Genomic DNA, 16012 nt, shown 5'->3' with positions numbered 1-16012 from the left:
AATGGAACCTCGCCGGATCTCATAGCAGTGAGGTCATGGGCGCTCGATGTACACTCTGTCTCCCGTGTTACGAGGTATGTGAAAAAATGATGGATTGAATTTTTCCTTCTAGAGTTTTTAGTTTTCAAACAACAATATTGTTCCCTTCACAGTAGTTCCTTTCAGCAGCTATACACTGGCGCAGTCGTTGTCCCCACTCTTGGTATCAGCGCTGAAAGGCTTCAACTGGTAGGGCGTTTAACATGTCGGTCACATTCTTTTGAATGTTCTTCAGAGTCCCAAAATGGGGGGAGGGGGGGGCTGTGGAACAACAATAATGCCCCTTGAGTTCAAAAATTCCCTGATAGAAGTGGCCGTTTCACATGGGCGTTATCACGATGCAGCATCAACTTGTTTCCAATGTCTGGTCTCATTGGATTCACCCTTTTCCTGAGCCTTTCAAGCACGTCATTGTATCTTGTCCTGGAGGAACAAATTCTTTATGCAATATACCCTTATTGTCAGCAAATCACCATTGTTTTGATACTTGACTTGCTCATTCGAGCTTTTTTCGGTCGAAATGTCTCAGTGTGGTATTACTCACTTTGCTACTTTGTCTCAGCATCGTACTCAAGAACCCAGAATTCATCAGCTGTGACCAAACGACTGAACCACGCGTGGTCATTGGCAGTCTTCTCAAGAAGATCTACGTATGAGTTTCTCCGATAGCCCTTCAGCTGTTGTGAAGTTTCTCGGTTCTGTTTTGGCACAAGCTATTCACACGTGCAAAACGTGGGTCAAAATTTTGTGTACGGTGGAAGTGTTTAAGTTTAACCAGTCACCCAACATACTTATTTTTAACGTCACTCTGATACCACAAGAGCACGCTACATTCTTCGTCCTCATCGGGTTTTGAAGCTGAATGTCTCTATTACCGAGGTTCACCTTAAACATGTTCTTGGTCTTACAAAAATGATTTGTGCCAGCGAAAAACTTGTGATCTTGATAAGGAATGTTCCCCGAAGGCATGTTTCAACTTTTCAGAAGTCCTACTCGCGGATTCCCAAGTTTGACACAAAACTTGATGCATAACGTTGCTCTAAATTCCGCTGTTCGACTTTCGAAACACACAACAAAAATACAACTTGACTGATGGCGCTCTCAAAAATCATCTGATGGCTGTACGGAGCTGAAACTCGGACTAAGCATCTGGAAGGGATGAACACACTGAACTCAAGTAGAACAAGCAGCGTAGCCAGATCCCTCGTCGCGTGTCAGTCTCATTACTTTTCTCTCACACCTCGTATGCGGAAAGTCACCCTCTTCCCATGGCTTTTGTGGCTTCCTTTCCTTCCTCCTCCTACTCCTTCTCTTACTTAATATTTCGCATGTAATTGTGTTTCTGTGTTACGTTACTGTACTACCTTCCTGTTGGAAATGCTGCTAAGATCTGCTATCTTTCCCTTTTTTTTCGGTGTGTACAGTGTTTCTCTATCTTCCAATACTTACCCGCATTTATACATTGTTTTAGTCTGGCACTTTGCCGTTTCTTTTCACGTTTATTTGTGGCCAGTGCCCCGCTAAGTTGCTTCCCTTGTCTCTGCGCATGCACTGCTGTGCATTTTTCCTAGGACGGGATTTGTTAATCCAGTCTGTGCATCAGAGAAGACGTACCACGTATGTTCGGTAAGGTTAGGAGTTCTTCTCAACGTTCCATGATGCCGGTTGTTATTGAAGAAAATTGTTTCTGGTGTTACGTCTTTCTTTAATTCCACTGGCTGTTTTATTCATGACGGTTGCGCGCTTTATGACGCCAGTTTTGTGCAGAAGAGACTTTTATTTTTTCATCCTAACGAAAATTTGAAGCACATTGTGTGTTGGAAGGTCCGTGTGCTTCACATGCAAATCTGCATTATATTAATTCTGTAGTTCCTGTTTGAAGATAGTTCTAATTACGAATTGGCAGTTTGTTACCTGAAGAAGTGACTATAATGTCATGAATGTAGTCGTCATTAATAAATCATTTTGACGCATCTAATGCGGATTTCATCCTTTGAAATATACCATCACAGCTGTGGTTGCCGCTCATACCAAGTGATTTGAAACAAAAGAAATAAATCTTTTTGCGCTTCATTTGTATCGATGTTCCTGATTCGATTTAAAGAAAAGCTAGGTATTGTCATGTAGGGGACGTTTACATATGATAAAATGATACCACTGGTGCTTCTGACACTGTATCTCGCCGGCGAGCCATGTAGGATTAACGCTGTCAGAAACGTAATTAATTGGCATCTGTTCTTTCGCCTGCAGTGCGATACGTAATGACTTGTGACGGAATAGTTATAACACTTTACGTCCATCACAACGCTTTCGTAACCCCCTCCCCGTCACATTCCCTCCGCCCCTTCCCACGTCACCCCCCCCCCCCCCCTCGGGAACGTCACGTCAATCGTGTTCAAGATTTCTGGCACGCATTTGAACAAGATTTGCGCGCCGTTATCAGTTTCCGAGAACCGTTGGCGGTGTTTGACTGATACCAGATCAGGATGTCTCCGCAATGTTTTCGGCGCCTTTATCTGTACCACGAAGCGCCGATGGCGTTATCACCCCCCTCCCCGCCAAGAAAAGAGGGACTACACGATAGGTTTCTTCAGTTCACTTGATGCAACTCTAAATTGTTACTGATAACTATCCTTAATACCTTGTGGTATGGCAACAAAGGCTGGGAATAAAGATATATTCCAACGTGGTTACACGTGCCGAAGATCTCACGTTTGCTAACATGGCTTCTGGCATGTGGCATTTGACACAGCTACGCCGCACGCCTCTGGTCGTAAAGTTTACAGCGAGGCCATTTCCTGTAGTGTCGACAGTACATTCCTGGGCCACTGCTGCCCGTCATGAGGACGCAATTAAAGTTATGGCCTAGCCATCCTGCAAGCCAAGTTCTGTTTACTTTTGTGCCAATCCCTCTGTATGCGATGCAAGTGTCAACGAGTTAATGAGATACCTGCAGACGCCTACAGCAAGAGTAATTAGCTCTTTCTATGTTTGAGGTTTTAAAGTCAACTTTGGTTTGCGGTTGCTTAAGAAATTATGGCGCTTACATCAACATAGCTGAGGCTGTACAGTGGCATTTTACCCCTACAGCAACATTACGCAGGAGCGTCCCTATCCTACCAGGAAGTATGGGATCATTGCAAGCATGGTACGCCTAACACTACAATTGTTCGTCCAAAAGGTGTCAATGAGGTGTAAAGTAACTATGAATAAAAGGTACTGAACACAAAAAATTAATAAATAAAATTAAAATTGATATCGTAGATGGAAATGAGAGAAGGAATTCTGTTGTTCCACAAAATTTCATGGGAACTGCCGGATGTTTGAAACTTCCTGCCACAATATTTCGGCGCAGAGTCTTCTGGCCATCTTCAGGTGATACTGGCAAAAACTCCGTGAGCTCTCGTATTTAAGGCCCCTCCGGTATATGCGTGGTGGATTCACTTGGCGTTGCGCGTGCGCTACTTGAGCGCGTTTGATTCTGCTGCGCCGCGCGCTCTCCGTCGTGAAAACTCGCCGCATCGATATCAGTTCGATTGTCTTCCCGCGGTTTCATCATAGAACTACGCCGGCTACGAGAACACGAAGTTTTTCGACGACTGGATTCCATGCCGAATTCAATTGGCAACCGCCGTCACGATTAATAAGAGACTCATTGTCAGACAGCCGTATTTCCACGGATTCATTAATAATAGAACTCCAAAAGCTAGACTTATGGGTCACAATTTTTGTCTCATTGTAATTCATGGCATGACCAGTGGAAATACAGTGTTCGGCGATGGCAGACTTGCAAGGCTGAAGAAGGCGAGTATGCCGCTGATGTTCTACAATGTGATCTTGCACAGTAGGCGTCGCTTGCCCTATATAACATTTGGCACATTCATACGGAATCCTGTAAACACCTGCCTTGCGCAGCTCTAGGTCGTCTTTGACAGATCAAAACAACGACGAAATTTTTGTAGGAGTGCGAAAGATTGCTTTCACTTTATATTTTCATAGTATTCTGCCTATTTGCGCTGAAATATTTCCAATATATGCTAAATAGGCAGTCGTTTTAAAGACCTCTTCCTCTTCATTACTCCGTCGTTTACAGGTCTGCAGGTCTCTCTCCACTTGCTGGGACGAATACCCATTGTTCAGAAATACTGTCTGCAGGTGCTCCAGTTCCGTTTGCAAACTATCGGTGTCAGAGATGACGTCGGCTCGGTGAATCAATGATTTCAAAACACCCATCGTTTGTGCTGGATGGTGGCAACTAGCGGCTTGCAAGTAGAGGTCTGTGTGAGTGGGCGTTCTATATACCGAACGACCAAGTGTGCCATCGCTCTTACATCGCACCATTACGTCAAAGAACGGCAGGCAACCCTCCTTCTCAAACTCCATAGTAAATTTTATGTTTTCGTGTATGGATTTCAGAAGTTGTAGGAACTCTCGCAGACGATCCAAACCATGAGGCCAAACTATAAAAGTATCGTCAACATATCGCCAAAGTACTGTTGGTTTAAAAGTGGCTGAGGCGAGTGCTCGCTCCTCGAAATCTTCCATAAAAAGATTGGCTACCAGAGGATACAATGGCGACGCCGTCTGATTGCTCATAAAACTCGTTGTTAAAGAAAAATATGTAGAGGAGAGGGTGTGCTCAAACAGCGCTGTAATGTCAGCTCCAAACCTACTGCCAATTGGGTGTAGTGAGTCCACAATAGTTACATTTGTAAAAAGTGAAACTAAGTCAAAACTGACCAACAATTTATAACTTTGCAGCTGCAATAACTAAAGTCTGCTGATAAAATCACTAGAATTCTTTATGTGATGTGGACATTTTCCTACCATTGGTTTGAGCGAAGACGCCAAATAATTTGCTAAGTCGTAAGTGGCTGCTCCAATATTACTTACAATTGGACGTAATGGCACGTAACCCTTGTGGATATCCGGCAATCCATATAGCCTAGGTGGAACTTAACTACTTGGTTTTAGTTTCTTAATTACCTCCTTTGGTAAGGAAATGTTAGTCAGAAGCTCTACTATTTTCCTCACCACTCGGGTATTAGGATCCTTATCTATTTTGCGATATGTTGAGCCGCTTAATAAAACAGTAATCATATTAATATAGTCCTCCCGGAGAATTAAAACAGTAGCATTGCCTTTGTCCGATTTAAATCTCACAGGAATTCTGTTGTCTCGGAAGCACGCTGCCTCAGCAGGGCATGGAAGAAGACGGATCAAGTGATAAAAGTGAAGGTACTGATTTATGAACGTTAGAAAGTGGTAATGGAGAAAGACACTAATAATTTTGTGAAGAGATAGAGAACAAATTTAACAAATTTAGGATTTAACTTTCATGGCCGTCGAGATCACTAGAGACGGAGCGCGAACTCCTACTGGAAAAAGATGGACCAAGAAATGATTATCGTCCCTGCAGAAGAAGTACGTGGCATTTTCCTACAGTGATTTGGGGAGAGTTCCTGAAATCGAAGTCTGTATGGCTGGATGGAAATTTCAGTTGCATAAAGGACTTGTGAAAGAGATTGAGTTACAAAGGTTTAAAAGTTAGCAACGTTCGAAAAATTAAGATTGTAGTAAATATTGGGTCTATGACTTTTATATCGATGTAAATTCTCGTATGGTAGACTGTTATTTTGTACGATTTCGTGCAGTCGGAATGAATAAGTTAACAAGAAAATAAAAAACTTCCTTATTACACATTTGCTTTCATTAGAGCGGAAACTGGTTCTTCGTCTTCTTGAATATTATTCCATAGTTCATCCTTCCATGTGAGATTATTCCTAATTTTTCTGTTCAATTCCTGAGTCAGTAGTTTTAGCCAAAACTCATAGTGTTGCATGTGTATTACTGTTCTAGATTCTCATTGTGAATTCTGGGACGAGGCAGAATACTCGTGTAAGCTGTATCATTCGAGAGGACTGGAGCTCAGCGTGACGTTCTTTGTCTTTGGTGAGTTTTGTGCTGTAAAACGTTAACATTGCTAGCGCACTGCAGCCATCCATTCGAAATGGTTGATAACATTATGAGACCTAAAAATGAAAAGAAACGAGAGAGTACACTCTCGAACTATCTTTGATAAACTAGTAAAAAACATGCTTTGTCTTACGAGAGCTGCTATTCGCCTGGTATCGTCAAGATCGTAAATTGTTCTCGTTATGCTAATGTATTTTTGTAGATTCTATGGTTTTTTACGGAGCTGGTGATAAAAATTGTTACACCAATAGCAGATGCTTATTGTGTACTGTATAACAGGAAAAACACATTTGTAGATGATTTGAGGGTATTCAGGGTGCGAAATTTAGTACGCAGAGCTGCCATCTCGGGCAGCAACAGTGGCTCCTACTGGGGATCTAGCCGAATTGAGCTTGGAAGACAGACACGGGTACGTTTTATCATAGCTGCTTCAACTCTACGCCACACTCCATCAGTCGTAGCGGCTGACATACGGTGGTGTGCCTGTTATCTCGGCAATCCATGACAAGACGTTTTCGATTTTTCAATGGGTGTGACATCAGGAGAACGTGCTCTCCAGGGTGACAATCGAACACCCTTTTTATATGCGTAGGTCAGGAGAACACGTGCAACAGGCAGTCTTGTGTTATCTTGTTGAAAGATAAGGCCACTGAGCTCGGAGAGACACCGGTTTTAACACGTCAGATATGTAAATCTTGCTGACCAAATAACAGGATATGCGAACTAGACGTGATCTTGAAAGTCTCCTCGCGTTTTCTGCCGGATCCTAAAATCAACTTGAATCGATATTTCGGCGATCGAGCTGGTCGCCATCTTCAGGAGAATGCTGCTTCTGCTGATGAGTCCCGCTGAGAACTGACGCCAGGCTGCAAATCGACGTCCTATATGGGCTACCGTTCAGTACATGGGACATGCGCCGCCCATCACGGGTGCTGCCCTCCAAGACAGGGAGGTGGCGTCGACCTTAGTGGAACACTGCTGGCCACGATATATCGCACTCAGGGCCGCACCGAAGAACGTTCAGTTTTGATGCGGGACAATACAGGATCCCACGTCTTGATAAGAGGAAACCCATTGTCTCTGTTGATTAAATTATCCGACGACCTAATTTCGATCGCCTCTTTATAGACACTGTTCCAAAAACCGAAAATGTTGACAACTACCACAGTTTCATCAAATTTCATACTGTGTCCATCATTTATGCAGTGTTCTGCTACTGTCGATTTTTCCGGCTGTTGTAGCCTCTTATGACGGCGATGTTCCATACACCTGTCATGCACTGTGCGAATCGAACGGCAAGTGTAAGTCTTCCCACATTGACACGGAATTTGTACACACCGGGTTTCCTAAGCCCCAAATCATCTTTCACAGAGCCGAGTAGTGCCCTAATCTTAGAAGGTGGACGGAACACACTCTTAATGTTAAAATTCCTTAAAATTCGTCCAATCTTAAACGATATACCTTCAGCATAAGGAAGAAAGGCCACCGATCAATGTTCCTCTTCATACACCTCCGGAGATGGTCCAAACTTCATAGCCCGACGAATCTGCTTCTCGGAGTATTCATAAGCAGTATTCTCCTGAAGATGGCGACCAGTTGGATCGTCGAAATATCGAGTCAAGTTGATTTTAGGATCCGACAGCACACCCGAAGAGACTTTCAAGACTTATTTCGCCGGGAAAGCCTACGTAATCGCATAGACGTGATCTTGTTTACCCAGTGTCAGCCACACCATCAATCTAGTTGCTGTGCCCGTATGAAAATGACGGAAGTAATCTGACAACATTCTTTCTCCTCGGAGGCTGCACAAACGGATACGCTCAGTGTGATGCCGTTCGCAGAATCGAGATTCATTTGAGGAGACGACGTGGTGCCAATCGTGTGTCCAGTGTTGTTGCTGATCGCATCAGTATAGACGTCAAAGAGAGTCGCAACAACGGTCACCCTGCTAACCGTCCGTGGTGCTATAGGCGTCGTCGCACTGTTATGTTTGGATGGGTATGTAGGTATGTATGAATTAAACCTGGGACCTAGAAACGACGGAGAGGCTCTGTCCCGCTGTAGCCCTCAATGGTTCACAATCCCACAACGGGGCACAACAGTCCACCCATCCCACCGCCACCCCACACCGCACCCAGGGTTATTGTGCAGTTCGGCTCCCAGTGGATCCCCCCCCCCCCCCCCATCCCTCTTGCCGGGAACAACGTCTATACCAGATGAATGTAGCCCGAAATGTTTGCCTGGTAGAGTAGTTACGGTGTTTGTGGAAACAGTATTTGCGCAGCAATCACCGACACAGTGTAACAGGTGGAATTTGGGGAACCAGCCAGCATTCGCCGAGGTAGACGGAAAACCGCCTTAAAAGCCATTCACAGACTGGGTAGCACACCGGACCTCGACACTAATCCGCCGGGCGGATTCGTGCCGGGGACCGGTACCTCTTCATGCCTGGGAAGCAGCGCGTTAGACTGCACGGCTAGCCGGGCTGGCATGTTTGGATAATATATGAGCTGCATGTACAGCATATCTGTCCTCTCGGGCACTAGTCGCTTGGAGCCGATGAAATTTTGCATCAGTTCCATCGATACAAAATTCTCTTGACTATTGTAGGATCTGACCGATGCATGCAGCAATATCACGGCAGAACGATGAACGGCAGTGTCGATGGACCACATTTTTGCCGCTGTTGCATCCCGTCATGAGTTGGTAGACAAAATGTGGATGGTGTCGCTCTTAACTACACTATGCAGACACGTTGACATGCTAATCATTAGGATAGAGATTTTTTTGCATTCCTCTTTCACTGTGTTGCAATTTTCTAGGCCAGCAGGAACTAGAGATCATATCAGTAAGCGATAATGCCAGCAGTTTTCGTACTATGCTGCAATGAATTTACTATAATAGAGTATAATGCAGAATTTGATTTCGAGTGATGATTTAGAGTTTTACATTTTAATATTATTTTCCATATTGTTAACTCTGTTAGTTTCAGACTCTAGGAGTAGCATTTTGCTGTTGCCTAAATTAATTTCTTGGTTTGAAATTTTTGTTTGTATCTAATTCTGAAAATGATGCATTACTAACATTGTAATGGTCATAATGTATGATCATTCACAGCTCTTAACCCTGTGTTCTACAAATAGTACAAGTTTTTTATTATGCTTATTTCTCATTCTCTTTAATATACGAGTAATATTATGTGCACACTGAGAGGTTGCAGTGTTAGTGCTGAGGATGTCTGTACAGAGGATGTTTCGAAGACCCTTCATTCTGCTAATGTGCGAACATGAGCTTGTGTAACGAGTGCAATACGTGCATTGTTTTATGTGATCGTTATTTTAGGCTTGCTATTGTTCTCATTTTTGTGAAATACCATTCTATGATGTGATAGACATAGTATACATTTGATCAAGATTCAGTGAAGTGTACTGCAAAATGTTTGATGATGACGACGTACTTTGCTGAAATTGGTCATCGCAATAAATGTTGTTCAACAGCGATCTAGGCTGTTTGAAGTTGTACTTCTCTTTTGAAATGAGGAGGTTCCCTGCAGAACTGGCGAAGAAAGGAACACATGGGAAACATTGAGAAAAAGAAGGGACAGGATACCAGGACATATGTTAAGACATCAGGGAATGATTTCTGTGAAACTACAAGGAGCAGTAGAGGATGAAAACGGTAGAGGAAGACAAACATTGGAATGCACCCATCAAGTACGAATAATTTAGGACATAGTTTGCAAGTGTTGGCAGAGGAGAGCTATTTGTGGTTTGCCGCATCAGATCAACGAGGAGACTGATGCATTTCGTAATAAATAAATAATTTGATCACTTGATCACACAGTGCGGATATTTCTGTAGTGGGTGATTTTTGTTTCATGGGCATTAGGCTATGGACTAAGGCACAGTTCTTTGATAAACGTTTGGTATCGTAATACTGTCGATATTATCAGAGGCTATAAAGAGACAGCAGCTTCGAACTTAAAGAATCAGTTCGATACAGCTATATGAGTCTTTATAGCCTCTGAGATGTCTCCAGCATCAGGAGACGAAACGATGCACAGAAGAATACACTTTTTGGCACAAAAGAAAAATCAACATGATTTTTATTTCATGGGCATTAGGCCGTGGACTAAGGCACAGTTCTTTGATAAACGTTTGGTATCGTAATACTGTCGATATTATCAGAGGCTATAAAGAGAAAGCAGCATCGAACTTAAAGAATCAGTTCGATACAGCTATATGAGTCTTTATAGCCTCTGAGATGTCTCCAGCATCAGGAGACGAAACGATGCACAGAAGAATACACTTTTTGGCACAAAAGAAAAATCAACACGAACGCAACGGTTTGAAGCGGCGTCATACTCAAGCTTTCAGCAGCTGTCTCCATCATCATCATCATCATTAAAGGTATAAGCCACCGGCTGCCTGAGCTGGCACCGTGTTCTGATTATATAGGCGCAGCAGTAGCTTCTGGAACTTAGGTCTGGTACCACGCGCCGCGGAATTTGAATCCGCGCCAGACGGCATGGAGATCGAAAACCCCTAGAGGTCTCCGCCAATAGCGGCGCCCCTGATCATATATTTAAGCGCCTGCCTCTCGCTCACTGGGTCCCCCCCTTCCTTCCTCTTTTTTTTTCCCCACCTACCCTCTCTCTGCCCCCCTTCTCTCCCCCGAGGCCTTTTGCATTTCCCTCCTTTGCCTTTTCCCATTCCCTTTCTCGTCTGCTCTGCCCCTCTCCCCCCTTATGAGTCCTCTCCCTCCTTTGGTTCCCCCCCTTTCGTTTTTTCCTTTCCTCCCTCCTTGTTTTCCCCCTCATTCAGGTCCCCCCCCCCCCCCCATCTGCCCTTGGCTAGGGAATGTCATCTTTGTGCCGACTTTTTCGTGCAGTGTTTTACAGTGCGTGTTCAGTGTTGTGTGTCTTTTGGGAAGTGTTGCGAACGGCCATCATACTGTAGCTGGGTGTGATTTTTTTTATCTCTTGCGAACAGAAACCAGACTATCGCCGTGTTTTTTTAATTGTGTGTCTACTATGTTATTTGTCTGATTCCTGTGTATGTTATTAACATTGCCAACCTCTTTGCTTTATGTTTTAACTTTCCACAATTTTCCGCCGTTTTACAATTTAAGTCACCGTTTTATCGCCTGTTTTTCTTGTTTCTTATCTACTTACGTTTTTAAAAAGTTTGTAGGCTGTTTAGCAGCGTACTGACCTGCTTCCAGCCCAACCCCTTCGGGGGGAAATCGAAATTCAATAAAAAAAAAGCTCACTGGGTTTTACAAAGCCCTTCAAATCCTAGAATGCCATGCGCTCTGCCTTGCTTATCGCATCCGTCTCCCCTCCCCCACACGGATCCTGTATGACCTTATTCCGTTCCCTCACCTCCTCCTTTTCCTCGAACGGATATGGATCCTTTACACCTCCCATAAACTTGATCCCCCTCACCCGCTTGTCTCTCCCATCCTTTCCCACCCCCTTCCACTGCCACACCCGTATTCCCACATCCCACCTGCACTCCATCTCTCCACTCTCCATACCCTCACCCAAGGTGGTTTCCACCAACTCCCCCTCCCTGATGATGCCCTCATCCCCTCCATCTACCCCTCCTACCAACTTTGATGCTCCCCTTATACACCCTGTGTTTTTTTCCATAGGGCACCCTCTCTCTCTTCTCTCCCTCCTCCCTTCCTCCCCCCTCCTCCCCCAGGCTTCCCCTACCCCCCATACCTTCTTTCCTCCCCCTCCCATCTCCTCTGCTACTGGCATCTACACCCTCCCCTCTCCCTCCTCCCCCAAATTTTCCCCTTTTGGCAGGTCCCTGGACTCTTGCACGTCAAGTGAACATTCGCGCACTGGAGATCATCGCCATCGTTTCTTTGTGTGTGCCATCGTGTTAGTGTTTCACTGCCGACGCTCCATCGTTCACGTGTATCATTTCAATCATCAGTGGTCCTGTACAAGTGCTGAACGTTTTTTATTTTACTACACCTGTGAACAGCTCTGTGTTTTTTACTGGTGTGTCTATTTTTTTTTTGTCCACCATTATGTTTTATTTTTCTGTACCTTCCTTGTATCTATTTGCACTGTCTGTGGCCGAAGAGCGGCGTAATATTGCCGCTGCCAGACCACCTTTTGTATAAGGTGTTAAAATAACAATAAAGAAAAAAAGAAGCTCACGGGGCCAGTCTAATCTTGCGTGCGTCTCTGGACATATCGGCTCGCCTTAGACAGCGTATTAACTTTCTTGCTCTGTGTAAGAGTGGACGTGGTTGTCTAGTTAGATTTTCTTGTGACTCTGTTGTTTAGATCTTGTTGTTATTCGTTTGGTCCTTCGTTGGTCGTGTCCGTCCTCTCCCGTTTGATTTGTCGTCCGCGGGTCACTCCGTGGGTCCCGCCGCGCTTTACGTCACGTCAACCCCGTGATCGTTCCGGTCGCAGTTAGAACATTAGGAGTGAGTTTACAGAAGAAAACAGCTTATTCATAACAGTTGTGGTACGAACATTTACCACCATGGTCACAGTCAGTCACTGTGTTGAAACAGGAATTTCCAGAAAACTGATTTAATTTATTCAGTATCTAATATGATGCTTTCAGGATTCATTTCCCTGTAGCGAACACAGCGCTGTTGTTGTAGTGAAGCATTGGTGTGGTGATATTTCCAGCGCTGCTGCTGTGCTCCTCGGTGATGGACGCAGTGGTGTGCGTGCTGGCGCGCCGCGTACGGATCTACCCGGACATGGAGGCGGAGGAGACCGAATCTGGCGGGGGCGGCGGGGGCAGCGAGCTGAGCGCCAGCCAGCGCCAGAAGCTGCTGCGGCGGCGCGCCACGCCCCTGCCCAGGCGGCGCCGCGACGCCCCGGAGGTGCAGCTGCGGCGCCGCGCCGCCACCGGCGCCGAAGACGAGGACGACGACGACAGCGACGACGAGGTGCAGGAGCTGCGCGCCGTGCAGAGCCTGATGGCGCGAGGCAACGGCCAGCCGGGGCTCGCCACCACCGCCTTCTAGCAAGCCATCCGTAGCGGTCCGACTGTGGAAGGTCGCCGCTGTCCAAGAACTAGCGAGATACCGAAGAGGCGGCTCCGAGTGTTGGAGGTCCTCAGAGGGGAAGAGACTCATCGTACGTCGTGCTATTTGAGTCCATCGTGTTCTCAATTGTCAACTTCCCATTACTGTTGTTATTTCTCTGAGGAGTACTCATAAAGTTTTAATTACCACCTTGAAAAATTAAAAATACGTAATTACTGTTTTGTTTATATGCAGGCAGATGTCGCCAGTGTTGGTCCAGACGCAAATACTTCCGCCACAGTACCGTAGCACGCCACTAGAGGAGCCCAAAGAAAATGGCGCAGGCCACCGGTGTAGTGGCGGTGGCTCCTCTAGCGGAGTTCTGCTGCACTGTGTGACGCATGGATTTCAATCTGGACCGTTACCGGACATGTACCCGCACATAAACAAAACGTTAATTACGTAAGTTTCAACACTCCCAGTGCGTTAGCAAGACCAGTCACAGAACCTATTGGTGACTCGGCGTGGTTGCTAGTGGGGACACGTATGTCTGTCGCATCTCGCTGTAGGTACCTGAAATACTGTGTCCTGTGTCTTTCTGATGATGGTGTCCCCTCTGCACAGTGGAAGTGCTGGTCGTGGATTCGCCACACTTAGAATCAGGATGAATGACTGTAATGGTGTAGAACGATGTGAAGTCTGTCAGGACTTAGTAGTCGAATAATAGAGCGCACGTTTTTTAAAGAGATTTACGAAATACGCTTACACAATCACTTATTATCCATCTGCGCCGTATGCAGATTACAACGGTCTTGCACTAGCGTATCGTGTCAAAACAATGACAGTTTCATTTTAAAAACTCTAAACAGTGCAATAATTTAACTGATAAGGCATGGTGTACCGTGATCAGCCGGTTCTATACCCGACACGCAGCCGCTCACGTCCGCCGTCCCTTCTCGCTTTGTTACTTCAACACACAGCAGGAAACTGCTTCCTTGTGTTTTTAGCCAGTCAGAGCCCTCCGTAATGTTGCCTATATATATGCTGCCTTCTGGGGCGACCAGTGGCCGTCTTCTTATGTGGCTGATGTAATGCCACATCACCTAGGACGCTACGCAGGGCAGTCCTTGTCCCCCAGTTCATCTACCCTCTCTCTCTCACACACACACAATCCACTGGGAACATATTGTCCAACAGTGCGTAATCTTAGGTATTACTCATTGAGTACCCCTAATAACATAAACTTTATAAAGTTTACGTTTTCGGGGTGAATATTAAACTTTTATGACAGCCCCTCGTGACATCAGTACTGTCCACAGCACAATCGAATAGTTTGGCTTCAAACGCGTGCATTAATAAAAGACTGTTTACACAAAGTGAGGCATCTTAGCTTCCGATTATTTGATTTACAGTTTGATGGCGTACTGGGGACTAGTGCGTAGGTTTCTTCTTCATCTCTGTACCTGTAGCTAGACTGAGGAGTACAGATGGAAAAAACGTCGAAACTTGAGGTAGAAGAATCAAAGTGGGTAAAGCGTGCTGTTTTACATGCTATAATCTCAATTCATGATTGTAACTGTTGGATTTTAACTGAAAATTTTTCACCCTCTAACTACTAGCTAGTCAGTCATCGTCAAACGATACCGTAAGTAATAATACAAACTGTACTCAAACAAAAGTTTCTGAATGAAAACCGGCCGCTCTTTTTTTTCTCATTGTATTACGTGAATTCAGTCTGTCCTTCATACAGCCATGTAGAAGCATGTAAAACAGAAGAAACAATTCGGTTGAGAATGACACAGAAGGTAATGAATGGGACAGTGTCAGTACTCATTGCGCTTCACTCCAGTTCTCATCGACCTGTTCATAAAAATCAAGTGACACAACGTGGTTGAGATGTGAGAAGGATCAAGATCTGGTCACATCTGAAACATGTCACGGGCGAAAGCGCACCCATTTAGAATGAAAATATATATTAGCACACCTGTAGATAACATTACTGTACAAAAAGCTGAAGAGCATAATTTTGGGTTTTCGTTGCTGTTTCCATCAATTTCAACACTCAAGGAAAGGGACAGGAAGTTATAACAGAAGAGAGTAAATAATTTAGCAGATCATGAAGTAATAATCAATCTTTGCTTCGTAATGTTGAAGCTCTAGCATACTGATGGACAGACGTGTAAGTTAACTGGCACTATACTTGGTTGCAAGTTTCGCAGCATTGGTTTATTTTAGCCAGTAGTGATAGATACTCTTAATTAGGACCAAAATACTGGAATTAATTCATATACGTAGAAGCATCACGACAGTATTGCGATGGGGCTGGATGGTGTGCCTGCGTCACATGGAGAAGAAAAACATGCGGCTGAGATAAAACGAGCTATCTACGTTAATTAAAAGATTATAACTATGCAGAAGAACATGCCCACAGGGCATCATAGGGACCCAGAAATTTCCAAGAACTGACGCTGCTGTTGCATACTGTTATTCCAGTCGAAATAAAGGAAGGAAGGAATAATGCTCTTTAATATGTCTTGTCCGTCAGTCAGATAATATACAGCTTCAAGCTCATATGGCTTACGAAGCTGTACGAGCCTTCCAGACTATGACAACTGAAGGTGACCTTACTGAAATAATTGCCATATTAACGACTGATTCAAGATTACTGAGATGGATTAGAGTGGGAAACTATTTATTTGCTGCCACAGTTGTAAATAAGTGGCAGTAAATAAGACTATAAAAATCATTTACGACAGTATTGATATGATATAAAAGACGTATGAATATTTGGTGAGCACTATACCCACACGATCGTGACATGATTATTTGTGGAATATAATGTGTGAACATAGTTGCTAAGACAGTACAAGGTAAACAATATACTGAGTGGACGAAGCTGCTAAGAAACGAATAATGCAATGAGTGGACGAAGTTTCTAAGGCAACACGAACTTAATCCAATTCACAATAGTTGAGATATTCAGTTTCAT

This window comes from Schistocerca serialis, chromosome 1, assembly GCF_023864345.2.
Source record: "Schistocerca serialis cubense isolate TAMUIC-IGC-003099 chromosome 1, iqSchSeri2.2, whole genome shotgun sequence".
Lineage (NCBI taxonomy): Eukaryota > Metazoa > Arthropoda > Insecta > Orthoptera > Acrididae > Schistocerca > Schistocerca serialis.
Note: the sequence above shows the minus strand (reverse complement) of the source record.